Source organism: Symphalangus syndactylus, chromosome 18, assembly GCF_028878055.3.
Source record: "Symphalangus syndactylus isolate Jambi chromosome 18, NHGRI_mSymSyn1-v2.1_pri, whole genome shotgun sequence".
In the NCBI taxonomy this organism is placed as follows: Eukaryota; Metazoa; Chordata; class Mammalia; order Primates; family Hylobatidae; genus Symphalangus; species Symphalangus syndactylus.
In genome coordinates, this window is record NC_072440.2 from 59,879,962 (window position 1) to 59,907,474 (window position 27,513).

Here is a 27,513-nt window from a genome sequence, read left to right on the forward strand (position 1 = left end):
GGAGAAGGGGAAGTGCAGGATTTGTCTGGCACCCCTGAAGTCTTGGCTCAGGTTTCCACTCCCACATCCTGGGCTATGCTAGGTGGTCCTTTGGCGCTCTTGTGACCTCTGGGAAGCCCATCACAGTGTGGACCACACCGTGTTGTAAATGCTTATTTACCTTTAAGGACTGCATACCTCCTATGAGGCCACTCCTGACAGCAATGCCCATCCTGGGGCTTGCAAAGGGCACACATTGTCATTGTTCACCAAACTGAACTGGATTATGTACCTAGTTCTGCCTCCATAGCCACATGTCACTTCTTCACTCAAAGCTGCACTTTTCTCATCGGCTGAGTGGGCACAGTGAGAGGCAACCTATATCACTCGCTCACCAACTTGGGAATACAAACAAGGTGGTGCTGCTCCTTCTTTCTCTTTTATTTATTCTTCAATTAAGGTATAACTTACTTCAATAGAGTAAAACATACAAATTTCTTAATAGAATTTGCATTTGTATATACCTGTCTTATTCCGCTCAGGCTGCCATAATGAAATACAACAGGCTGCATGGCTTAAACAACAGAATTTTATTTTCTCACTGTTTTGGAGACCAGAAATCTTAGATCAAGGTGCTGGCTGATTTGGTATCTGATGAAGGGTCTGTTTCTGACTTGCAGAGCACCACGTTCTTGCTGTGTGTTCACGTGGTCTTTCCTTGTGCTATGCATGCGGAAAGCAGGAGGAAGAGAGGGAAAGGGAGGGAGACAGACAGAGAGTGAAAGATGGAGTGAGTGCACAAACTCTGCTGTTTCTTTTATAAGGATGCTAATCTTATAGGATCAGGGAACTGATGGTCTCATTTAACCTTAATTCCCTCCTAAAAGCCCTAGTTTTAAACATAACCATATTGGGGAATAGGGCTTCAAAGTATGAATTCGAAGGTGTGGGGAGACACAATTTAATACATAGCAATACCCATACAACACTACCCAGATTATGACAAGAATATTTCAGGTATCTCAACAGTCTCCTTTATGTCCCATTTTGGTTAATGCTCCTCCTTCCAAAAGTAATCACATTCTGACTTTTGTCATCATAGATTAGTTTAGCCAGTTCTTGAATTTAATATAAATAGAACAATGAGTATGGTATACTTTTCTGTATGTATTTCTGGTTTCTTGTGCTCAATATTAGGACAGTGAAATTCTTTCATGTTGTTACATTCTCCTCATCCTTCTTCTTTCTGAGTAACAATGCATTATAGAAACGTACCACAATTTATCTTTTTTTTTTAACCTATTGATGGGCATTTAGGTAGTGTCTAGTTTTAGGCTATTACAGATAGTGCTGCTATGAATATTCTTGTGTAGGCACTTTGGTGGAAATATATAAACATTCCTGTGTATATATGTGTAGTAATATCCAGAAATGAAATTACTGGGTCACAATCTATGCTTTCAGCTGTTGTAGCTACTGCTAAACAGTTTTCCAAAGAGATTGAACCAATTTGCACTCCCAAATTGAGTATGAGAGTTCTAGTTGCTCCACATCTTCCCCAACACTTGATAATAGCAGTCCTTATTTTAGCCATTTTCAAGGGTGTGTGGTGATATGTCATTGTAGTTTTAACTTGAATTTCTTTGATGACTAATAATGTTGAATAGGCTTATTTACCATTTAGCTATCTTCTTTAGTGAAAATAAAATCTCTTTTAAATATTCAAATTTATTAATCAAACCTGTAAATTACCAGGAAGTCCACTTTTTTCCTCTTGTGGTCTCTTCCTCTGCCAGCAAATTGTCCAGAAAGTCTGGTCCAAGGAGGTCAGTCTTGCTTCTGAAGACAGGTAGAGAATAGACTAGAGTTTCATTCATAAATTATCACTATCTGGTCTTTAGTCTCCACAATGTGTCATTGTTGGGAACTTGTCTGGTGCAGTCTGGTGTACCTGTTTCCCAAGTTTTGAGGATGTTGTTCCAGTTTCCGGTCCAGATTACAGAACTGCTCCATGCTCAGGGTCTCAAGTAGTCTTTTAGAAGTCACAGTCAACCACACAGTCACTGAATGCCATAGGTTGGTGGTCGTGTTTTAGAAACAATCGCGTCGGGGCTGTGACTAGAGGGTCTATCCATTTCAGCTATGGTCCTTTTCCCCAAGCACCCAGATGTTATTATGGGGCTGCATCTCTAGACTAGACATTCCATTCCTTCACGTGATCTCCACTGTAGGGCTTTAGATGTCCACCCCCTCAACCCACCGCCAATTTGCTTCATCCAGGATCTCCCCAACCCTGCAAAGAAGTTCTAAAAATGTTGAATTTTGCAACAAAGTGAGTTCGGGTCTCAATCTTTTTCCTCCCGGGTGGCTTCTTTTCCAACCATAATGTAAATTTATCCTTGCCCATTGAGAAATCTTGGAGGGGAGAGTGGCGGTCGTGTGTCAATGGTTCTATTATACCTTTCCTTCAAGGAATGGGTTTTCACGTCAGCTGGAGACACCACTTATGTGGCTCTTTTACAGTCCAAAATTTTACCACAGGGTGACTTACCATGTCTACTTAGAGAAGTGGCTAGTGGGTTCTTTTAGTGAAAATAAGCTAATTTATTAAAATAATATTTTAATGAAAAAATAATAATTACAAGTTCTGTTTCACCAAGTATCTCATTACAAATATTTACAGGGCTGTTATTTTGCTTAGTGATAATGGATTAAAGCATCTAAGACCCTTGGGTTTGAAAGCTGGTTGAAAGGCCTGGGTTTGGGGAATGATCTGGAAGCCAAGAGTGGCCTCTCGGTTTGATATGGTTTGGCTGTGTCCCCAGCCAAATCTTTTTTATTTTTATTTTTTTGAGATGGAGTCTTGTTCTGTCACCTAGGCTGAAATGCAGTGGCATGACCTCGGCTCACTGCAACCTCTACCTCCCAGGTTCAAGCGATTCTCTTGCCTCAGCCTCCCGAATAGCTGGGATTACAGCTGTGCACCACCACGCCTGGCTAATTTTTGTGTTTTAGTAATAGAGATGGGGTTTCGCCATGTTGGCCAGGCTGGTCTCAAACTCTTAACCTCAGGTCATCCACACACCTCAGCCTCCCAAAGTGCTGGGATTACAGGTGTGAGTCACTTCGCCCTGTTCCCACCCAAATCTTATCTTGAATTGCAGCTCCCATAATTCCCATGTGTTGTGGGAGGGACCCAGTAGGAGACAATTGAAGCATGGTGGCAGTTTCCCCCATACTCTTACTCATTGTAGTGAGTAAGTCTCATGAGATCTGATGGTTTTATAAGGGGAAACTCCTTTCTCTTGGTTCTCATTATCTCTTGTCTGCTGCCTTGTAAGATGTGCCTTACACCATCTGCCATGATTGTGAGGCCTCCCCAGACATGTGGAACTGTGAGTCCATTAAACCTCCTTTTTTTTTTTTTTTAAGAAAAAATAAATTACCCAGTCTCAGGTATGTCTTTATCAGCAGCATGAAAACGGACTAATGCAAGGTTGTAGCAGGTAACTGAAGCTGTAGAAGTGGATGAGAGTGTTCAGAAAGATGATATGGAGAGAAGAGAGATGGCTGGGACTGAATTCTAAGAGCATCAGCATTTAAGAGATGGTCAGAGAAGACACAGGAGGCTGAGCAGGTGCAAGGGCACATAATCAGATGTGCCTTGAAGAAGATACTTCTGCCACTCTGCAGAATAGGCTGTAGATGTGCAGGGTTAGATGCAGAAAGACACCTGTGGGTTGGAGTGGAAGGTCAGGAAAGAGATGATGGGAACTTGGGCTTAGGGATGTGGCATCTGGGGAGTCAGGTCAACAGGGGAAGTTGGAGATGAATTGGGCAGGGGGGTGAGTGGACAGGATAAGTCAAAAGGTATCTAGCTTGTGTTGGTGACATTCTGCTAGATGGGAAATTCTCAAGGGCTTCAGGGGCCTGAGCGGAGGTTCAAGGTCGTGAGGATTAATTTGGACATGTTGAGGTTGAGGAGTTTTAGAGATAGCCAAGCAGAAAGACATGCTGTTATAGGCTGAATTGTGTCTTCCCTCCACTCCCCGACCAAATTTATATGTTGAAGCCCTAACCCTCAGTACCTCAGAAGGCAACTGTATTTGGAGATAGGGCCTTTAAAGAGGTAATTAACATGACCACATGTGTATTTGAGAGTGGCAGGTGGGAGAAGGGAGAGGATGGAGCAACTACCTATTCAGTACTATGCTTATGACTTGTGTGATGAAATAATCTGCACACCAAACCCCCATGACATGCAATTTACCTATGTATCAAACCTGCATATGCACTCCTAAACCTAAAATAAAAGTTTTAAAACAAAAGTGGTGATTAAAGCAGGGTGCAGTGGCTCATGCCTATAATCCTAGTACTTTGAGAGGCTGAGGTGGGGGGATCGCTTGAACCCAGGAGCTCAAGACCAGCCTGGGCCTGGGCAACATAGAGAGACCCCATCTCTACAAAATTTTAAAAAACTAACCAGGCATGGTGGTGCATACCTGTAGTCCCAGCTACTTGGGAGTCTGAGGCAGGAGGATGACTTGAGCCCAAGAGGTTGAAGCTGCAGTGAGCCGTGATTACACCACTGCACTCCAGCCTGTATGACACAGCAGGACCCTGTCTCTAAATAATAATAATAATAATAATAATAAATAAAGAGATGATTAAGTTAAAACGAAGTCCTTAGGGTGGGGTCCTAATCCAATCTGATTGGTGTCCTTTTAAGAGGAAACTTGGATACAGCAAAAGACACTCTGCGTGCACAGAGGGAAGACCATGTTGTGGACACACTGTAAAGGTGCCATCTTTGAGCCAAGGAGAGAGGACACAGTAGAAAACAACCCTGCTACACCTTGAACTGGGACTTCCAGCCTGCAGACCAGGGAGAAAATAAATTTCTGTTGTTTAGAAAGTAGCCACCCAGCCTGTGCTACTTTGTTATGGCAGCCCTTTGCTGATTAATAAAGTTGCCCAGGAGCTTCAGCCCTGCCTCAGATGCTGTGATTGACCAGGACGAGCCTAGGGTATGGGCCCTTACTGACTCTTCCCTGGTCACTCTAAGCCCAGCCAAGAATATCTAGCTCAGCTTTCTGAGCACTGTAAGACTTCTAATCAGGCTGCCCTGAAGGAGAAAGCTGAACGGATCAGGATGTAACATAAGGCTTGGCTTGGAGGCACCTCACTGCCTCCCTCACCCTTGGGTGCTGGCGATGCCAAATTGCACATCACCTCTGAGGGTCCATGTCTGCACTCTTCACAGACCTCACAATGGCATTTCATGAATATTTACTGAGCTGCTCAGATATGCAGCAGGGAGAACAAACAGAAAGAGAGAGAGAGACAGAGACAGAGAGAGGGAGGGAGAGGTGAAGGGGAAAGAAGGAGAAAGGGGACCCATCTTAATATTTGCATCACTCAGAGACAGGATGGAGTAGAGGATGCTGGTACAATGGGAATCTGGTTTGAGAGTGTGAGCTTTTCCATGGGGATAAAGGGAACAGCTTCTTGTATAATGAGATTGACTTTTAAATTGAAAGTGCTAGTGCTTGTGCTGCAGTTCAGACTTCCCTGCTGTGTGTTTATTCCCAAGGCTCTAACATTAAGACATTGTACATACGAGCTGGGAGCATTCAATTAGGTTTTCTGTTATTAATCAGCCAATTAAGCCGCAATCTCTGGGATATACATTTTCACTCTTAAAGAGGTGAGAAGCGTGCTGGGGCCCCCAGTCTGGTTTGAAACGCCAGCATGGTGTGGAGGGAGAGGCCAGGGATCTGAGAGAGCCAGGAGAGAGGATGGGATGCAGTAGCAGCAGAGACTGGATCCCCTCCTGTGGGCAGTGTTGGTGTTTTTGTTCTAGAGACTTCTGGGAGGATGGCCATGGAAGGTTTTCCTGTGGAGGAATGTCAGCTGGAAGAAAAACCATTAGCTGTGAAGTTTGGCTAACTTTGGAGTCAAGTCTGCCACGAGAAATACTGCTTGGCTATGCTGAGCCTCAGTTTTCCCATCTGCAAAACGGGAACTTTTAACCTCTATTTTTGAGTCCTTCCTCCTTTATAAGAAGCAAGTCCAATAAGATAATGAATATGGAAAAATTTTTTGTAAGCTATCACATGCTAGAGAGGGCATAAGGAAGCAGTAGTGGCCATGATGGACAAAATTTCTGCATAAATATATTTGAGGACAATAATAGCTCTTTGAACATGAAAGATTAGTATATAGACTGAGTGGCTAATAAGCACCTATACTTCATTCATTAAATTAATTTGATGGTGCCAATGAAACAGCCAAAAGGAAGAGAACACTCTTACCCTAAGTAATACTTCTCAGCCTGCTCTAATAGATAAATTGTGGCTAGGCGCAGTGGTTCATGCCTGTAATCCCAGCACTTTGGGAGGCCGAGGCGGGTGGATCATGAGGTCAGGAGATTGAGACTATCTTGGCTAACACGGTGAAACCCTGTCTCTACTAAAAAAATACAAAAAAAAATTAGCCAGGTGTAGTGGCAGGTGCCTGTAGTCCCAGCTACTCGGGAGGCTGAAGCAGGAGAATGGCGTGAACCCGGGAGGCGGAGCTTGCAGTGAGCCGAGACCATGACACTGCACTCCAGCCTGGGCAACAGAGCGAGACTCCGTCTCAGAAAAAAGAAAAAAAAAAAGACAAATCCTTCAATTCACTGTACCCCAAAATGTAATCAGACTGCAACTACTGGGCAGAATTGGGGAAGGGAGAATAAAGAGTAGATCCCAAAGCCTTTGTAATATAGACTCAGACATTTTATTTATATTCATAGTAAGTACCAGTCAGAAGAAAGCTGTCAGTCTGTTGAGATGGTGGGTCCTTAAAGGAAACAAAATAAGAGCAGCTAATCATCAGGACATAAATCAATTGTAAGTGTTTGGATTTGTGATTAGCATACAAATAATTTGTTGTTAGACATTTTTGAAATTAAGTGTTGGTGTAATTAGCACATAAATCATTTGCACATGGGTGTTCCTGAAGTGTCTGATGTGTAATTAGACATAAATTATTTGTATCTGGGAGTTTCTGGGGTGTTTGTTATGTCATTAGCACACAAGTCATTTTTACATTGGTGTTTTTAAAGTGTTTGTTGTGTAATTAGCACATGGATTATTTGCAAACACTGTGTATGTTTCAGATTATTTGCTGTGTAACTAGCATGAAAATTATTGGTACATAGAATTTTCTAAAGTATTTAGTGGGCAATGAGCACCTATTTAATTTGTAAATGATAGTCTCTAAAATGCCTTTTGTAATTAGCACATATACCATATGTATATGTGTATGTTTAAGTTTCTTGATTTGTAATTATTGCACAGATCATTTTGTGAATGAGCTCTCTTAAGCAATTTATAATTTGCATGAAAATCATTTATCAATGAGTGTTTCTAGAGTACTTGATTTATAATTAACATATAAGCAATTTGTAGATAGGTCTTTAATAACTGCTTGAAAAAAGTTCTTCCTCTTTTAAGAGATACTCTTTTATCCTGTTTACTTTTGAACTTAGCCAGCCTAATTGCACTTGTAGAAAGAATTTATAAGTTGATATATTTTTATGCTTTTTTACTCATTGAAAGTTTGGAATGCATAGCTGTATACTCAGGGTGTTTTATGAGAGTCTGTTCTTGGCTTGTATGAGATCAAAAGTCTGGTGCCTTCTTAGAGATTAGGGTCAGATCTCAAAGTCTCTTTCACCAAGGTGGAGTTGTATCCTATGTTTCAGGGGATCATAAAGTGTCCTGTCTTGGACCTATTACTAGGGATCTAATGAGAATAATGACAGGCAACACCAATTTATAAAAAATATGAGCTTTATCCAAATAAGAAGCCCAAATACCCTAGAAAATGACTGTAAAGGAGACAGAAAAGATAATTAAAATTGTTGAGCACTCAGTGGATGCCAGGCATCAGCCTAATTGTTTTATGAGAGAAATATCAATTAATTATAATAACCATCATGAGAGTCAGGCATTATAGCACCAGTATTAATCAAAGATACAATGGAAAAAAGTTCCAGAGTTAAGGAAACCTTAATAATGTGTCTTGAAAAACATCACCATGTTATGAACAAAGTAATGAAAAAAATGACCATGACTAGATTAATTCTGGCTTTGAATTCCACAGGTAAATGAAAAATCTTCTAAGGATTTAGACAGAAAACATTAAACATTAAAAGAATAATTTAACTTCAAAAGACTAAGATTTCTCCCTGCAATAATAAAAGTCCCCAGAAGGGCAACTTAAAAGAATAAAAGATGAGACCCAATAATTTTATACCCAGCCAAACTGTTTTTATTGTATGGAAGTGGCAGAAGAAAACATTCTTATCTATTTTTAGTTTTAAAAAGCATATCTTCATTTTCTCTTTTAGAAAAAATTACTTGAGGATGGTCTACAGACAACAAGTATAGCAAAATGTGGAACTCAAGAATGGCTAAATGATGGTAAGAAAGGACTTGCACATAAACCATGTCTTGGTTTGAATCCAGCAAGAGATTCCATCTGACCAATGTAGTAAAGAATGTGGCTTAGAATTTGGTCCCAGCAAAGGAAGAGAAGAAGGGGGAAACTCTCTCTATGTTACAGGTAGTTAGGAATGAGTGGGGCAGGAGAGGGTTCTCCCCCCACCCACTAGAAATTTGTGGTGGTGGCTCAGCAATTATTACATTGCTTCTCTAAAAGTGATAAATTGGCAGCTGGCACCAGGGAGAGGCTATTTCCTGATGGTCCACACTTATTAATACTAAAGTGTTAATTAAAGCCAGGCCCCAGGGAGAAGCAACTTCCTGGGCATACACATTAAGAGACAAAAATGGCAAAGTATGATCTTCTGGGTACACCACCAGAAAAAGGATGAAAGCCTCGGATGGGCATGCGTGTAACTCCCTATATACACTGCACATGCTCAATTCCCAGGGGTGAGGAAAACACTGAAAATGCAGAAAGCTCACCCTAAGGGAAGAATCACGGGAAATAGGTGAGCCTATAAAGTCCTAGGATCAAGATTAAATGACCTCCTTTTTACTCTCTTTGACCTTCAGGTGCCCACTTGGATCTCTTCCAAGGGTTCTTTCCTTTCTTTCCTGTTCTAAAGCCTTTTTAATAAACTTCCACTCCTGCTCTGAAACTTGCCTCAGTCTCTTTTTCTGCTTTATGCCCCTCAATCAAATTCTTCTTTCTGAGGAGGCAAGGGCTGAAGTTGCTGCAGATCCACACAGATACCGAGAAGTAACTTGGGGTAACCCGGATCTTTTCTGCTGGTAACAAGATGTCTCCAGTCATAAGAGATTCTCACTCAGTATTAAGAAAGTCCTGGAGATGACGTAGTACCAGCCTTGCCAAATCACTTGTAGTGAGATTTCACAATCTTTAGTTGTTCATAAACCAGCTTGCAGTATCTGTATCAATAGTGTTATAATTGAGGTTTTTCTTTAAATCAATCCACTTGATTTTTAAAAACATATTTATTTCAAAAGATAATTTATGTAACACCTGTAAATGTAAAGCCCTCATCATCAGCCATAAATAGAAGGCAATCATAAATATAAAAGCAGTGAGAATATTAAATTTTGCCATTACCAGGACATACAGGGTTTTGTCTGTTTCTTTTTTTTATATTTTAGCAACTTGGGAATTAAAATGTAACTTACAACAAATGGTCTTTTACAACTAATTGGAAAATTAGTTTTCTTTCTTAGAGGTATGCAAAAATAATGGTGCATTTGAACAATCATGGCATCTTAGAGTGGGTGGAATACAGTTATAATATTCTATTACGTGTAGCTGGCCATATAACCACTTCTCACTGAAAGTTTTGTGTTTGAAGACTATTTGTTGCTTAAAAAGGGAGATTAGCAAGTGCTAGAGAAGTGTTAAAAACAGAGTAATAACAAGTGAAATCTTCCCATATAATCAGATCGAAAGGGATTTGTGGAAGGTCTACTTCATTCTACGAGTCAAGGCTATTTAAAGCTGTTTCTGCATATGCCTCAGAAGCAGCTCTTCCACGCCCAGTGGGAAGCAGTCCTGTGTAAAATTCTTAAACAAGTTCCTCTTAACAACAGTCTTTAAAAGAGTAGTGCAGGGTTTTCCTGGCCATACCTCCGGCCTCACCGCCAAGCCAAATTTACCCAAATACAAGAAGATTGTCTGCAAGACCCCACGAAACATAATGTAGTTGTATACCTTTCAAAGAAAACACAGTGGAGACTCATGATTTCTATAATGGTATCAATACCGAAGCCCAGGCTCAAAGAAGTTTTCCAGCCTGTTCCCGTAAGTAAGCAGACAGGCTGGGGATTGGTGGGGAGGAGCCAAAAGTCCTACTTAATCCCTAACTCACTGGTACAGGACCACGCTGATGGCTCTTAAGCACAACCATTCTGTCTTAGCACTTTCCAGCAATGGTGGAACCATTTGCACAAGGGTTGGGGGCTGGGGGGCGTTAGGTGGAAGGTAAGGAGAAAAGGATGCAACCATATGGCCTATTCTGTGTCCACAAAAGCGGAGCTTCAGAGAGCAGCATGAGAGTTACTTTTCCTGTCAGAAACCTGAGAAAATATTTTCCAAATATTAAAAACTGACATTGAACGACTTGATTTCACTGGACTTTTTTTTCTTTTAATTGAGAAAGACAAACTGGTTGCCCAGTGGTAAATATTAGGGAACTCTGAAGGGCTTAACCTGTTGTCTTCTGCCTGGGATTCCTAAATGATCCAATGTTAACTTTACCTTCTTTTGAATGAATATACATACATGATGTATGATGCACAGTATATATTAAACACATAGAAAGAGGGTGAAAAGTTAAAAAGCAAATTCTATAACGTTAACAGAGATGACTTCTTTGTTGGTTGAATTCTGATTGATTATTTTTACTGTATACTCCTCTCTCTTTCCCAAATGTTTGACCATGAGTGTTTATTGACCTTAGAATCAGAAAAGAAGACAAACATTAGAATTTGCAATATTTACATACCTATCAATCTTAAGGATGTTTGAAAAAGCTTAGGAAAAAGTATGATTATTTTTGCATGACAGGTTTTGGGTGACTTTTATTTTTTTTTTCCCACTTTTTAATATATTACTTTTTTTTCTCAAATGACAATGGATTCCTTTTGTAAGAGCAATGATAAAGTTATTTTAAAAGGGAACAAAAACAACTGGACTCAACTGTACCTTAAAGTAGTCCAATAAACTTCCCAGTTACATGAACAGATGTGTGTGCATGTGCACACACACGTGTATCTACACACACATATATATTTACAGTTATGCATCACCTAACAATTGGGGTATTTCTGAGGAATGCATTGTTAGGTGATTTCTTTGTGGGAACATCATACATGATTTCACTGTACGAACATCACAGAGTGCATTTACACAAACCTAGATGGTGTAGCCCACTACATACCTAGGCTTTATGGAACCTAGGAGCTCTTACTCCCAGGCTACAAAGCTGTACAGCATGTTGCTGTACTGAATACTGTAGTCAATGGTAACACAATGGTAAGTATTTGTGTGTCTAAACATAGAAAAGGTACAGTAAAAATGTGGGCCAGGCACAGTGGCTCACTCCCGTAATCCCAGCACTTTGGGAGGCCGAGGCAGGCGGATCACGAGGTCGGGAGATCGAGGCCATCCTGGCTAACACGGTGAAATCCTGTCCCTACTAAAAATACAAAAAAAATTAGCCGGGCGTGGTGGCGGGCGTCTAGTCTCAGCTACTGGGGAGGCTGAGGCAGGAGAATGGCGTGAACCCGGGAGGTGGAGCTTGCAGTGAGCCGAGATCGCGCCACTGCTCTCCAGCCTGGGCGACGGAGCGAGACTCTGTCTCAAAAAAAAAAAAAAAAAATGTGGTATCGTACTCTTATGGGACCAGTGTTGTGTGTGTGACTCATCATTGACTGAAATGTCATTATGCGCATATTACTGTATATATAGTTATATAATGTATTAATAGATATAGTTATTATATATTCGCTAACCTAGTTTGAGTTGGGTTTTATAATTTATAGCAGAAAGAGTCCCAATTAATACCCTGTTGCAGACCAGGTTGGACTTTATCTTCCCGCAAACTCATGTTCATCCCTAGGTCCCTCTCACTGAAAAGCCCCTTAATACAGGTCATTTTTAATGGTTTTGCTTTCAAACTGGTTTTCTAAGAAAACAGTCCCGGCAGGTTTGACAGAGTGAGAGCAGCCTGGAGTGGGTCTGGGAGGAGAGCCTTCCAGATTAAGTTACAAGCTGCAGAGGAGAGTGGACTGAGAATGTTTTCTAAATAAGCCTCGACACAGCCTGACGGCACATCCCTGCTTTATTTCTCCTTGTTAGCTCTGACCTCTCTCCCTCACCCAGCACTCCGCCATGCACTCAGGACTAATTTGTTCAAATAAAACCTGACTGTTTGCAAGCCCAGGTGAAAGAGATATATTTAAATACATCTTTAAAGTCAAATAATGTATATACACACACATACATATTATGAGAATGCTGTTCTTGCTTTATTAGCCTCAACTGGAGAAAGAAGAGGGAGAGAGGAGATCTTTCTCAGGGCTGATTCCCTGGCTGTGCAGCCTCAGGTAAATTCCTTGCCTTCCTTGAGCCTTTCAAATGGGTCAAGATGACCTACAGGTATTCCCTTCCAGTGCTGACATTTTTATTATTTGTGAGAAATGAGAGGACCCGCAGGTATGTTAAACATTCATGCATGTATTTACTCACTTCATCCTACCACTCCATTCATTCATTCATTCATTCTGGTGCTTGAGTGAACAAGTAAGCTGGTGAGGTGGGATGGTAAACGTAATTAGACAGACCTATATTCAAATGTCAGTTCTGTTACCTGGGACAGCTCCCTCAAAGTCCTGGGACCTCACTTACCTCTATAAAGTGACTATAGCATTACCATCCCCAAGTACCAGAGAGGGGAGATCTACATGAAGGTAAAATTAGAGGGCCAGGTACAAAATAAATCCCCAGATCACACCAATTTCCCTATTTTAAAGCCCCTCTTCATATCTTTATTATTATTGTTTTTTATGAGAACTTAATCATACAAGGACTTTTGCTTCCAGCATGATGGGATAACAGGGCCTGAATTTACCCTCCCATATGAAATAACTAAAACAGAACAAAAGAAAACACATAAAACAATGGTTTTCAAGACATTGAACATCACATATCAAAGAACAGTGATCCCAGAGAGATGGCAAACAAATGAGGTGAGCTCTACAATTGCCCCAGCTTATACCTTCAGAGAGACTCCAGTCCACAACATAGGGAGGGGGAACTCAGACAGATCTGGGTGTTCTTAAATGGAGGAGATAAGCCTGGGTGTCCAGGGAGGCCAAATCTGCTACAATTGGCAGAGCAAAGTACCAGAGAGAGAAAGCTGGAAAAGAGAGCTCTGGGGATTTGCAGAGGGCTCTCCTTAAGTACTCAGCAGAGTTCTTATCAACAAATGCTTGTGAGGAAATGACCGGAGGCAAAGAGGAAGAAGTACTTGAAAGGATTAGATACCATAATACCCAGGAATAACTTCTGTTCCATCAGGTGGAGCTCTCAGAAACATTTTACCTTAGTACTGGGAATAATTACTCCTAGATCAAACATTTTTCTGGTCCCACCTGACAAAGCTTAAAAGCGAGAACTGAAAGGATCAAACTGTTTCCAAGTAACTGCATCCAGGAACAAAGCTCAAGAATATTTATAGAAATACAAAAAAATTAGCACCTGAAAGGATAAAATTCACAATAGCTGGCATACAATCAAAATATTACCAGGTATGCAAAGAAGCAGGAAAATAGAACCCATAATGAGGAGAAAATCAATCTATTGAAACTGAGTCAAGATGGCAAGGACACTAAAAGAGCTTTTAAAATTGTATTTCTTAAGTTCAAGAACCTAGAGAAAAGATTGAGCATGTTAAGTGGAGACATGGAGACATAAATATTTTCAGAAATAAAAACGACCATATCTGAAATGAAAAATATATTGAACGGCATTAACAGAAGATTAGACATTGCAAGAGAAAAGATTAGTGAAACTGAAGACACAGAAATAAAAACAAACCAAATCAAAACACAGAAAAACAAAGAATTAAAAAATTGAACAGAGCATTAGTAAACATTAATAAGCTGGGGGACAACTTTAAGCAGCCTAACCCACATGTAATTGGAGGTTCTGAAAGGAGAGGATGGAAAAAAAATTTGATGAAAACTCAGATTCAGGAAGCTTAACAAACTTCAAATGGAAAAAACAAACAAATAAAATCTCTTCCAAGACAAATGACAAATACCTAAAACAATGAAAAAGAGGAACAGAGAAAAGAATATATTACATGCAGATGGAAAAAGATAAGAATTACAGCAGACTTTTCATTAGGAACAATGCAAGCCAGAAGATAGTGAAGCAGTATCTTAAAAAAAAAATGTTTAGAATTATATACCCAGGAAATATATTTTACAAAAAATGAAGTGAAATAAAGATTTCTTTTAAAAAAAAAGACATGTGAAAGCTAAAGCGTTTTTTAGCTAAAGCTAAAAAAAGACATGTTAAACTCTGCAGGAAATGTTAAAGAAAGTCCTTCAGGCCAAAGGAAAATGATGTTAATGTGGAATACGGGTATTCAAAGAAATAAAGAGCACTGGGCATGGTCACTGAATAGGAAAATATAAAATAATTTTTTTCCCAACATCTAAATCCCTTTAAATGATAATTCATGGTTTAAAGGGAGAACACTAACAATGTACTGTGAGGCTTAAAACATACATAGTATGTAAATTGTTACAGTAAATGCACAAATGCCAGGTGAGGAGAAATAGAAGCATATTGTTGAAAGGTTCCTACACAATATATGAAGTAGCTTAGTATTTTTTAAAGGTAGGCTCTAATAAGTTAAAGATGTGTGCTATAAACTCTAAAGCAATCACCAATAACACAAGAAAGTTATAATTAATTCCAAACGGGATAAAACAGAATAATAAAATAACACTCAATAACTCCAGAAGACTGGAAGAGAAGAAGAATAAAATAAAAAACAGATGAGACAAATACAAAGTAAATAATAATATGGTAAGAAGATAGATTTCAGTCCAATCATATGAATAATCATATTAAATAAAAATTATTCAAATACCTAATTAAAGGAGAGGTTGTTAGATTGAATAAAAAAGCAAGACCCAACTATTGCTTCTTATAGGAAATTTAATTTAGATATAAGGATGCAATAAATTAAAAGATGGAAAGATACACTTCCTAACACTAATTAAAGAAAGCTTGTGTGGCTATATTAATGTCAAACAAAGTAAATTCTTGAGCAAAAAATATTTTTATTGATAAAAAGGAATGCAAGCCTGGGTTTCACATTAAAAAATCAGTGTGATTCAACATATTTACAAACTAAAGATGAAATACCATATAATCATCTCAGTATTCACAGAACAAGAATTTGAAAAAATTCAACATCCATCAATTTCTGTTAAAAACTCCTAGCAAACTAGAAACAGAAAGAAACTTTCTTAACTTAATAAAGGTTATCTATGAAAAACTTACAACAAACACAATATTAAATGGTAAGTGAGTGAATGCTTTCCCTTTAATATTAGGAAGAAGGCTATGATGTCTGATATCAGCACTTTTATTCAACATTTTTCTGGAGATTCTGGCCAGCACAATAAAGGAAGAAGAAGAAAGTAATAAGAGGCATCTAGGTTTATTAGCAAATGATATAATTATCTTCTGGAAAATCCTGCTGTATCTACACTAGAGCTTGTAGAATAAACAAGTAAACTTAGCAAGGCTGAAGAATACAGGATTGATATACACACTCAATTACATTTCTATTTATTAGTAATGAATAATTGAAAATTGAAATGAAAACCCACTACTGCTTGCAATAGCATGTGAAAATATGAAATAGGGATACATCTGATAAAAGATCGGCAAAACCTTCAAATTGAAAACTAGGGAATATTGTTGAGAGAAATTAAAGAACATCAAAATAAAGGAAGAGGTATACCATGTTCATGGAACAAAAGAGTCAATATCATCAAGATGCCAATTTTCCCTAAATTAATCTATGGATTCAACATAATCCTAATCAAAATCCCAGCAGGCTTTTATTATTTGGTAGAAAAAAAGATACAATGATTCTAAAATTTGTATGGAAAAGTATATAACCTAAAAAATCCAAACCTCTTTAAAAATAGAAATAAAATTGAAAATATATTTACAGTACCTGATTTCAAAGGCTAAGTCCAAGTTTCTTCCTATTCCTAGTATGGTATTAGCAAAAAGAGCAATATATCAATGGAACAGAATAGAATCTAGAAATTTACCCATACATATACAATCAATTGACTTTCAACACAGGTGCCTCGGCAATCTAGTGGTGGAAAGATAGTATTTTCAACAAATAATGTTGGAAAAATGGGATATTCATATCCAAAAAATTAATAGCTTTTTTCCATACTTAATAAAATAAAAATTAGGTTAAAATTGATTAAAGATCAAAATATAAAACCCAAAGCTATAAAACTTCTAGAAGAAAGCATATCAGAAAATCTTTGTGACCTTGAGTTAGGCAAAAAGATCTTTGATATGACACCAAAACCATTATCCATATAAGAAAATATTGGTAAATTAGACTTCATAAAATTTAAGAACTTTTGCTCTTTGAAAGGCATTGTTAAAGGAATCTAAAAATGCACAGAGTTAGAGAGAATATTTTCACAACACATTTTTGATATAGTACTTTTATCCAGAATACATAAAGAACTATTAAACTTGATAACAAGCAAAGAAAGAGCCTGATTAAAGAATGGGCACATGCTCAAAATTGATGCTACAACTATCTCAAAATAAGATGCTTAGGTTTGAGAAAGAGCGAAAAAGTTTGAATAGATGCTTGAACAAAGATATACAGATGGCAAATAAGCAATGAAGAGATGCTCAACATCATTAGCCATTAAGATACTTCAAATTAAAATCTCAATGATATACAATTGTATACTGATTTAAAAGTCCACAATGTAAAAGGCTATTCCTATCAGGTGTTGGCAAAGACAGAGAGAAACTAGAATTCTTATTCACTTCTGTTAGACATGTAAACTGTACAGCCTCTTTGAAAAATGGTTTGTGGTTTTAAAAATACTTAAACATACTGCTACCATGTGATCTAGCCATTTCACTCCTAGGTACTTATCCAACTGAAGGGATCTATTCATACAAAGACTGTACATCAATATTCACGGCAGCTTTATGTGTAATAGCCAAAAACTGGAAATAATCTAAATAACACCCATCAAGAGGTGAATGGATCCACAGACTGCAGTACATTCAAGCAATGGAATACTACTTAGCAACAAAAAGGAATGAGCTATTGACATATGCAAAAAATTGGACAAAACTCAAAGGTAGGCTGAGGTAAAGAAACCAGACAAAAACGATGACATGCTATATGATTCCATTCATAGAGAATTCTAGAAAAAGCAAAGGAATCGATACTGACAGAAAGCAGAACAGAGGTTGCCTGGATTGCAGGGTGATAGTGGAAGTGGGAATGACGAGAGGAAGAGATGACAAGGTGACTTCTGGGGTACAATTGATCATAGGTTTATGATCTTGAATGTGTTGATGCTTTTACAGGTGCATACATATGCCAAAACCAATGAAATAAGAAAGAATTTTAGAAGTAAACATTATCGCAGAGTCCTGTTCTTGGAAATTTGAGTCTATTATCAGCCCCTGAGGGTGAGAACTACACAAATTTCCTCCTATTCGTCTAAGGTCCCAAACACACTTGACACGTAGGAGGGAATGGATAAGCCCTTGACTGTTCCTATCAAGTAGATCTGAGTTCAAGCCCCCATCTTACTTTATGCTTGCTTTGAGAATGAGAACAAATGGCTTAACTTCTTGGAGCCTCAATTTGCTTTCCCATAAAGTGGGCACATGAATAGACATCCAGATATTTACTATCACCTCCATCATTCCACACTGTAAAGAACAGTTCACTTGTCGGGCCTCCCTTCTGCCATGCTGGGGTCAGGCTCTCCTCAACCTGCCTCTGCTTCCTGAGGCCTGGCAGAGAGTGGGAACTTTCCATGTTCATCTCACTGTCTCCAAGTAAAAAGTGATACATGTCATACAGCACAGCGCCACTCCAAGTGAACAAAGGCTACTACTGTCCAAATCCCAGAGACTCTGACCAAGCATGCTGTGGTCCAGGGTGGGAGTGTGGAACTGAGAAGTGCCCCCTCTTCGGTGAGTAGTCACTGCAAGGCCCTCTTTGGTGTCTCATTCTGCTCATGCCTCTCTGAGTGCATGGCCCAGCACAGGGAGGTGACCAGCATGCCAGCCCTTTGCCATGTCTGTTCTTTGGGAAGACACCTCTTTTCCCCTGAGGGCTCCAGCCTGTCTTGCATCACAGTCAGGTACCTGGGGAGATGTAGGCAGGTGGCAGGAGGTTGACTGTTAGGATAATCAAATTAGAAAATCAAAGGACAGTGCCTGTAGCGAGTGTTTAGTAAATAGCTGTCATTATTATCATCATATTTAGGATAGTGAGTTCTTTGGGGCTGGGTATTGTCCACTGCTTCTCCACTCCCAGTACACTGCCTGCACACGGTAAATGCTGAGTTCACTAGCAAATAAATGAATTCATATGTTTCTTAGCAAATGAATGAATGAATTCAGGCCTGACTTTACCCAGGTACTGACTGCCTGACGACCCTAAACTTGCCCTATAATTAGAGGCTTGGGCCTGCCTCAGTGTGTGGGTGAGGCAGTCTGTTTCAGCCCACATGTGTCCCTGGGCATCAAACTCCATGGAATAGAAAGATGGGGGCAGAGGTCGGGTGTGATGGCTCACGCCTGTAATCCCAGCACTTTGGGAGGCCGAGGCGGGCGGATCACGAGGTCAGGAGATCGAGACCATCCTGGCTAACATGGTGAAACCCCGTCTCTACTAAAAATTAAAAAAAAAAAAAAAATTAGCCAGGCACAGTGGCGGGCGCCTGTAGTCCCAGCTACTCGGGGGGCTGAGGCAGGAGAATGGCGTGAACCCAGGAGGCGGAGCTTGCAGTGAGCCGAGATTGCACCACTGCACTCCGGGCTGGGCGAAAGAGCGAGACCCCGTCTCAAAAAAAAAAAAAAAAAAAAAAGAAAGATGGGGGCAGAAAATCAATATCTACAAGCAGGAAAAAACAGAATGTTACTCGCATTCTCATATTCTAATATCTTGAATCCTTAATCAAACCTATAATCTAAAATTCAAAAGAGGGCTCAGGGAAAGCAAAGACTGCTTCATGCTCAATAGAAGCTTGGGCCCTGGTTGAAATGCATTGTGGTTTTGTCCTATGAAGTCAGGAAAAGAAAATGAGATAGAGGAAACAGCAACAACAGTATCTAGCTACCATCAGTTGAGTATATCCAATGTGCCATGTACTGTGCACGCCATTGAATCTTTACGACCTTAGCAGTGGGCGTGATTCTCATATTCACAGAGAAACTGAGGCTCCAAGAGGTGAAGTGACATGCATTTGGTCATAAAGTTGGTAAATGGTGGGGCCAGGCAAAGCCAGCTCAACTGATTTGCAAAACCTCTCTCTTCTCCTCCATCCCAGGCTGTCTCTGGTCCCATTGGTTACTCCCTTCCCTCTGCTCACACATTGTCTTTGTCTATGAAGTGTTACTATAACAGAATGCCTGAGACTGGGTAATTTATGAGGAATGGAGATTTATTTCTTACAGTTCTGGAGAATGGGATGTCTAAGATTGAGGGGCTGTATCTAGTGAGGACCTTCATGCTGTGTCATTCCATGGTAGAAGGTGGAAGGGCGAGAGAGAGTGAGAGAGCAAGAGATTAAACTTGCAGCTTTGAGCCAGCCCTTTTGTAATTGGCATTAATTCATTAATGAAAGTGGAGCCCTCATTAAACACCTGCCATTAGGCCCCACCTCCCAACACTGTTGCATTGGGGATCAAGTTTCCAACACATCAACTTTGGGGGACACATTCAACCTGTAGCACCCATCTATTAGAAATCTTGGGCCAGGTGGGGTGGCTCATACCTTTAATCCCAACACTTTGGGAGGCCGAGGCAGAGGGATCACCTGAGGTCAGGAGTTTGACATCAGCCTGGCCAACATGACAAAACCCCATCTCTACTAAAAATACAAAAATTAGTCAGATGTGGTGGTGTTTGCCTATAGTCCCAGCTACTTGGGGGGCTGAAACAGAAGAATCACTTGAACCTGGAAGGGCGGAGGTTGCAGTGAACCAAGATCGTGCCACTGCATTCCAGCCTGGGTGACAGAGCAAGACTCTGTCTAAAAAAAGAAAAAATAAAAAAATCTTGGCTCATACCCTTTCAGAGAGCAATTCCAGCAAGCCTGTTTGGCCACAGCCCTTCTGCTCTTGTACCTAATTTGTTGGTCTTTGGAAAATGGAGTGACCCCTGAGAAGCCAAGGTGCACTCTCAGTAGCTTGAGCCTGGTAAGTTAGGAGACCTTTTTGAAATTGGATTGCAACCACATGAGCCCATGTGACCCATGGGAGAGGACTTGAAGGAGGGCTAGTGGTAGTGTCAGTGACATCTGAACCCCTCACACATGTTGGGCCTTTGCACATGCTGTCCTACTGCCTGGAATCCCTTCCCCTCTCACCTCATCATTCTGAGGTCACAGCCTCACCTTCTCACTCTGGCCTCTCTTTGTTGTCCCCACACCCATTCTCCTTCCCTGCCTAGTTTCCTTCCATGTTACTTGATACTTTCTAGGGAATTATACGTTTTCCTTTATTTCTTTGATTATCGCATATATAGACCATAGTTTACTCACTTGGCTTTTACTGATGGCCATTTATGTTTTTGGTCTTTGGCCAGAAGGAGCATCCTTATGCATACATCTTTGTCCACTGTGCAGTGACTTCCTTAGGATAAAAAAGTTCCTGGTGATGGAATTGCTGAACCAAAGATACCCAGTATCTTTCTGATGTGGGACCTTATGACTTAATATCAGCTGTTCTATCCAGAGGAGGCCTGTTGAAGTGAGTTTTTATATGGACTTTGACTAACCATGCTTTGACTTGCTCTCTTGTTAGGAAGAAGTGTGGCCTGAGCCTAGTGCCGTGGTTGTCAATTGGAGCAATGGGCACAAATCTTCACTCCTCCCTGCAACCACATTCTTTATCATGTGATTTTGCAGAGCCCTTCAACACTGACTCTGGACCACCTACATGACATGCTTTGGGCAACAAGATGTGAGCTTATGGGATACCTAGGCTTCCAATATGCTTGTTTGGGTGGGCTTTCTTTCTCCTGCTCCTTGCCATCATTGCAAGACGTACATGCGTAGGCTACCCTGGAGGATGAGAGATATATGGAGCAAACTGAGATGCCAGAATCATACCATTCCAGTTGAGGCCAGTCTCAATCAGCCAAAAGCTAGCGAAGCCCTGGACGTGTGAGTATCCCCAGCAAGACCAGCAGAACCAGCTGGCTGAGCACCCTAAATGCACAAGCAATACAAACTTATTGCTGTATGCTGCTGAGGTTTTGTGTTTGTTTTTTTAAATGTAGCATCAATCAATTAGCATAAGTCAATAGATAACTAATACACAAGGCATGACAGTGAAACCAATTTTCTCACTGCTCTACCAATAGTAGGGGCTTTTGCAGTCATCCTCTGCAGGCATGGGCATATTCTAAAATAACTCCATTGGTATGCACATTTGTAAAATTTTGATTCTGCTCATCAGCTGGGGGACTTGCTACTGCTTCTGGGAAGAGGCAGAGCCCAAAGTAAGATTTTGAAGGAGAGAGGAGGTCAGAGGACCTTGAAGGTACGCAAAGTGATGAATGACGTCAGGCCCGTGACCACTGAGTTGTGTTCTAAGCTCCTTGCCATCCAGGCTTACCCCGCACGGTTAGGGATTTCTGATGAGAGAAAGCAAGGGAAGTCATCTACAAAGGCAAGTGTTAACCTTGAAATAAACTTGCATGGGAACTTACCGTGTTAGTTACTGGCATGAAGGACACAAAATAGCAAAGAGGGCAAATTTATCAACCACAGTTTTGCAAAAAGCCGTGCAGTGGTGTGGTTAAGAGACCTGGTTAGGGCATCCGCATGTCTTGGCATGAATCCCAGGTCTGCTACTAATTTTTGTGACTAGGGACTGATGCTATAACCTCCCTGGATCTCCTTTCCTTGAATGCACAGCAGGGATAAAAGCACCCACCTCATGCATGCTCTGTTGCAGACTTAGATTCCTTCCTTGGAATGCTTTGCTCTGCTCTTCTTGGCTTGTTGGGCTCCCCGAGATCTCCCTGGAAAACGTCTTCTGCGCTGGGTGTCCCCTCTTTATAAATGCTCCCATGGAGAAAGTTCTGATTCATCCACTCCAGCTAAATGGGTGAGACTCAGAGGGATAAGATGGGGAAGGTGGCTTTGGGGAAGCCTCACACTCTTCATTAGTCAACAATAACAATAATAATAGCTACCACGATTTGAGCACTTACTTGGATTATCATAACAGCCCTATGAGGGAGAACCTGTCATGATCACTCCCATGTTACAGGGGAGAATTTGAGCCTTGGAGAGTTGAGTCATCTGCTCAAGGTCACACAGCCAGTAGTGCAACTCAGGTCTGTCTAAATCTGAGATGTATTATCCAAGACATATACCAATATAGCATAGATCTAGTTAGAAATGTAGTTGCCCTTGGAATAAGAACAAAAATACCTTCCAAGCAAATCTCATCAAGAGCTCAAAACGCAGCATAAGAGATTTGAGCCCATCTTAGTGCTCTTTCTTCTAGGCTTATTTCTTTCCCCTCTAGAAGCCTTCAGCCTTGCTGTTGCTTCCATGGGCAGTTAGAATAGGCTAAGCTATTCTGCAGTAACAAAATAATTCCTGAATTTTAGTGACTTTAGACAATTTTTATTTCTCACTTATGCTACTTGCTCCCCATGAGGCTGCTGTGGTGTTGCAAAGCACTGGCCTCACTCAGAGGTAGGACCAGCTCTGTAATTTGCAGAGGTCGGCTTACAATGCAAAGGCAGGACCCCTTGTTCAAATATTGCTAAGAATTTGAAGATGGTGACAGCAGAGCAATAAGCCAAGTGCAGGGTCCCTTTAACTGTGGGACCCTGTGTGACTGCACAGGTTGCTCACCTGTGAAGCTGGCTCTGCTGAGGGGTCCAGACTGATGGAGGCATCATGATTTGGGGCTTTGCTGTCATCAGAGCAGAGGGCTTGGGAGCCCAGCAAATCACACACTGGCTCTTAAAGTTCTCCTGGAAGGGATGCTCATCACTTCCTCTTGCTTATGTTCATACTCTCCACTTCTGTTCCAAATGGAGGGAGGAGAGATGGAATATTTGTACACAGACCTTAATGGCCACCCACCTCCTGCCCCCACCGTGGTCTTCTCCAGTATGTGCACCCTATACCTCCTCTTGCTATTCCTATTCTCCAACCAGATGCCATCTTCCCAGAATACTGAGATGACAGATCACAACAAAGAGGGCATAGCCATCCTTTCCCACCCCCAGTGCATCTGCCTCCTACTGAGACCTCCCTTCCTTGCCACTGTTCTCACCCTTGACCAAGGCATCTTCATCATGAATCTGCATGGTCATGTACCTGCAATTCAGATTATGACGCCTGCCCCCAAATTTATTTTGTAGACAGTAACCTAAGGGCTCTTTAAAAAGCACCATTCCTCTTTTTCAAACCCTCCAACGACTTCCAGTTGTGAATTGAATGGTGTCTCCCCACCTCAAAGAATATATTAAAGTCCTAATCTCTGGAGCCTGTGACTGTGATCTTATTTGGAAATAGGGTCTTTGCAGATGTCATTAAGCTGTACATTATGATGGGGGTACTACTGGAGTAGGGTAGACCCTTAATCCAACAGGACCAGTGTCCTTATAAAGAGAGGACAAGGAAACTATAAACGGACACACAGGAAGAGAATGCTATGCGGTGACAGAAACAGGGACTGGAATGACATGCCTGTGAGGTAAGGAACACTGAGGAGTGTTAGCAACTCTGGGAGCCAGGAGAGAGGCCTAGAAAAGATTAACTCTTTTTTTCCTTTTGAGATGGAGTCTCGCTCTGTCACCAGGCTGGAGTGCAGTGGTGCGATCTTGGCTCACCGCAACCTCCACCTCCCGGGTTCAAGTGATTCTCCTGCCTCAGCCTCCCAAGTAGCTGGGACTACAGGTGCAAGCCACCAAGCCCAGCTGAAAAGGTTAACTCTTAGAGCCTTCAGATGGAGCACGGCCTTGCCGACACCTGGATTTCAGACTTCTGGCTTTCAGAACTGTAAGAAAGTGAATTCTTATTGCTGAAAGCCACACAGTTTGTCACAATTGGTTGCAGCAGCCCTAGGGCACTAATACACTGCCTGTCACCCTAAGAATCAAATTTTAATGCCTCCTCTCACTTGGCCTATAAGTCCCTGCATGGCCTGAGTTCTGCCTACCTCTCAACCTTATTGCAAACCACAGTCCACTATGCCCGCTGTACTTCAACAACACTGGCCTCCTTTCTGCCTTCAGACTTTTGTTCTTGCCATTCCCTCTGCCTGAGTGCCCTTTCACCACAGCAAGACTGGGCTCTTCTCATTCATCAAGTCTCCACTAAAATGATCTCTTCATGAGAGGCTATTTCTGGGGCCCTTATGTAAAGTAGCTCCTTCTGTCTCCATATTGTCCTTGATCTAGCCCTTCACTATCTTTGATCAAAGATCCCTGGTGATCTTCCTGACATTTTTCACTATTAGTGATGATTTTCTTGATCTATGTATGTGTTGTCTGCCTTCTCTACTGGAACATAAGCTCCATTGCCAATGTGGAGAATAAACTATAAGGTGGGCCCCATGATCTCCACTTCCCAGTACTCACACTCTTTTGTGACACTTCCCTTGAGTGTCTTGCCTCTATCCAATGCTACAAAGGGGATAGGATGTCACCTCTATGATTACATTGTATAAAACTGTAATGCCTATCTTGCTAATATGCTAATACAGTATCTCCCTTGCTAGCTTAGATGGTGCCAGTGGCCATGTTGTAAGCCAACCTATGGAGAGACCCCCAGGGTAAAGAACTGGAGACCGCCTCTAGCCAATAGGCAATGAAAAACAGAAGGCTTCATTACTCAGTGTTAATGGAACAGAATTCTGCCAACAAACACATGAATTTGGAAGTGGCTCCTTCCCCAGTCAACCTTGGAGATGAGACTGCAGCCCCAGACAACACTGTGATTGCAGTCTCACAAGAGATCCTGAGTGGAGGATCTTGCAAAGCCTGGATTCCTGACCCACAGAAAACATGAGAAAATAAGTGCTTGTAGTTTTCAGCCACAAAGTCTGTGGTGACTTGTTACATAACAGTAAATAACAAATACAGTCAATGACCTACTCTCTCTTGTTTGCTCCTCTGACTCAAGGCCTGGCACAGTGTATCTCTTATAGCAGGTGCATAGTTAACATGCATTGGCTGATTGAATGCATGGTGCTCATCAACATGGCACTGCAGCATGTTGCCAAACTGTGTGTATGTATGTATTGTGTGTGTGTGTGTGTGTGTGTGTAATAGATACTATCATACACATATTAATATTCAGGGCAGACATATATAGTAGATAGTATATTATAGATAATATAATGTGTATATATGTATACACACACATGCACACATACACAGAGTAGAAAATTAGACTTTCCAATGGAGATGAAAGATAGCCAGCACTAGACCTGACCTCATGGGCTAGGGATTTTTGCCACAATCTTCCTCCTTGTCCTTCACCTTTTATTTTGTTTCTGAACACTTATAAAGAAATAGGTTGAATTGTACCATTACTAGGGTCTCCTACAATTTTGCTTTCTATTCCAGTCTTTGGAGGAAGGTCATGAAAATGCTTACTTTTTCATATTATTTTTTTTCTGGCCTGGTCTCAAAAAATATAAGACTCTTTGAGTTAATATAATAAAGTTAAAAAGAGATTGAGAGAAATCAAAAGAGATGGGTGGGGGGAGAGAGAGAGAGAGAGAAATTGAGAGAACCAAGTGAGGCAACTCCTCCTGGCTGAAGTCTAGCGAGATGCTTATTAAATATTACAAGAAGGGTGAACAATTAGGACATCCTCTCCTTGTGCCTGCAGACTCCATCTCGGAGACTAATAGATATTTACTTAGTCCTGTCGGTCGTGCTGTGTTTAATATTTATCCATCACAGGAAGCTGCTGCATGTTAAATGTCAGCCTCTTGATTTCGACAGCTCGTGGCTACGCAGCTCACAGCTACAAGCAGGCAGAATTGCACAAACAGCCCCAGCGGCCCCTGGCCTCAAGCCTGCCTGGCTTCCTGTCAAACCCATGCCCCGTGTCTGTGCAGTGCCCAGGACTGGCCACTTGGTGGGTCCCACAATCTCTGAGGGGTCCGACCCAAGGTCCTTGAGCTGGGTATTCTGTTTGGGGTGTCAGTTAATGCCAAGGACAGCAGGGCTGTGGCAGCGGGAGGGGACTTACCTTTAGCGGCTGACACATGCACCAGGGACTGTGCCAGCTTCTGACCCCCACTCTCTCCTTACATCTTCAGCACAGATATGCTCTACATTGTTCACTTGCCCCTCCAGATTCTTTTTGCACCCTGCTACCTTCGGCTACGCACCCCAGGAAGCTGACTTCAGTGAGCTGCATCCAGTTGTGGGGGTCTCCCCTGGAAGCTTCTGGCGGAGTTCAGCCAATAGAGAATCGCAGAAGGAGCTCTGCGGGTGGGACAAGAGAGAGATGAAGGCATTTATTTCCCCATGTTCTTCCCTGCAGAGTTGCTGCGGGCTGGCTTCTTCACTTGCCTGAAGGCGTCAGCTTCCCCTGCCAGGCAGCCCTTCCCTCAATCTCATTCTCCTTCTGTCTCTCTCTCTCTCCCTTTCCAGGTAATCCCACCCTACTCCACTCTTTCAGGCCTGGGGGTGCAAACAGTTCCCCACCATTACTAACCCTTTGGTGCTGTTCTGTATCATCCCTAATGGCTTCTCCATACCCTGCTCCATCTTGATGACCAGCCCCTGGATCGAATGGTCTCAATTTGAAATACGCCATCTCTCTCCTGCGGGAATTCTCTCTATACATCCCTAAGAGGGAGTTATTGCTTGTTACATTTTACAGAAGACAAAACTGAGGCTCAAAGAGCTTGGGTGGAGTTTATGACCTTGCATGAGATCATAAAGAAGTTATGAGCACAGCTGGGGTCTTTGGATCACCTATTTGGTCAACTTTGCCTGACACCATCTAATCTACTGGCCACGGGTAGTGACCCCAGCTTGGTTTCTCTCAAATGCAAATGTGGCAATGCATATTTTATTTGAAACTTCATTACTGTTCCTTCATCTGAATGATGACTTCTGACAACATTGGAATATAGTCCTAGCCCCATCTTTGGCCACTGTCCACGCACACACCATGTATAATCTTTCTCCAGTCAAGGTAACCTGTGCAG

General features: G+C 41.4%; 1 long non-coding RNA gene across 2 annotated transcripts; it reads right to left on the minus strand.

Moving 5' to 3' along the window:
- Positions 1–581: 581 nt before the first annotated feature.
- Positions 582–27,122, minus strand: LOC134733626 (uncharacterized). 2 transcript variants are annotated; one of them, XR_010117280.1, is made up of 6 exons: positions 27,015–27,122; positions 26,544–26,782; positions 23,184–23,356; positions 22,249–22,414; positions 1,732–1,818; positions 582–702 (listed from the first exon to the last, which is right to left on the minus strand). It is a non-coding gene; the product is annotated as an uncharacterized lncRNA (long non-coding RNA). The 2 variants fall into 2 exon arrangements; XR_010117281.1 differs by lacking the exon at positions 1,732–1,818.
- Between the last annotated feature and the right edge of the window lie 391 nt (positions 27,123–27,513).